The sequence below is a fragment of the Galeopterus variegatus genome, unplaced genomic scaffold (genome assembly GCF_000696425.1).
Source record: "Galeopterus variegatus unplaced genomic scaffold, G_variegatus-3.0.2 Scaffold6547, whole genome shotgun sequence".
Classification (NCBI taxonomy): Eukaryota; Metazoa; Chordata; class Mammalia; order Dermoptera; family Cynocephalidae; genus Galeopterus; species Galeopterus variegatus.
Genome location: NW_007732658.1, coordinates 17,108 through 18,184, shown reverse-complemented (window position 1 = coordinate 18,184; position 1,077 = coordinate 17,108).

Sequence of the window (1,077 nt, the reverse complement as noted above, 5' to 3'; positions counted from 1 at the left end):
CAAGAGATTTGGAGCATTTTTTCAGCCTTGTGTCCATCGGAGTTTTTTAGTTACAAACTGCAGGATCCAACTCTTGCTAACTTACATAAAACAAAATATTAGAAGATTATTAATGTATCTCATAGACACAAAGATTTTAATAACTAACAGTTGGGAAGAAGCAGAAAGAGATTAGCTCTGGAAATCATATAATCCTCACTAGACCCTGACTTAATGTGATTCTTCCAATAGCTTCATGGAGTTGTTTTATCTTTCCATTCTAAAAATCAAATTTCTGAGAGGCAGAATTATTGGGCCAGTATATACAAGGTATTTGCCCTTGTTAAATTAACTATGACCAGAGGACAGAGTCATAAAATAAGGAAATAACACTGACATGGACACTTGACATTGCCTGCCTCAGTAAATGCTTTGTGCCGTTATCTCATTTAATCTGCACAATAACTCCTTGAAGGAGGGAGAAGTGTTATGTCAGTTTCATAGATAAGTAGAAAACTGAGGTTTAGAGAGATTAAATTATATTGCCAAGGTAATATAGCTAATAAGTGGTAGAGGTTGGCCTAGAAACTAGGTCTTCTTGATGCCAAAGACTGTCCCTAATCACTCCTTCATGCTGTTAGAAGAAATTCTTTCAGATCCTCTGCCACTCATGCTACGTCCCCCTTCTCCCCTCCCTCTTTTACTCTTTAAGTTGTGGCTCAAGCTAGACCTTGAAAAAAANAAAAAAAAATCTGGAAGTGGTTATTATTTGCAATCTTTACAAAAAAGTCATTGTTCTATAATCAGAGAAAAAGAATTGAGAAACAAGTAGTAATGGGTTAATAATAATTCAGTAATTATTTATCAAATAATTTGGCTGAGCTAAGAATTTAAAGAACATTTAGAACCTTTTTATTTTAGGAATAAAACACTCATTTTCTCACCAATTTGGTATGTATCCCGTAATTTGAAAAAAATGGAAGTGGGAAGTACTGATTTCTCAGATTCCTTCTTAAAATATTTCTTTGCAAAGGGAAGGAAAACATGCGATGGGAATTACTTATGGAATCCATTTAATTCAAATCCCTAACTGCTGAG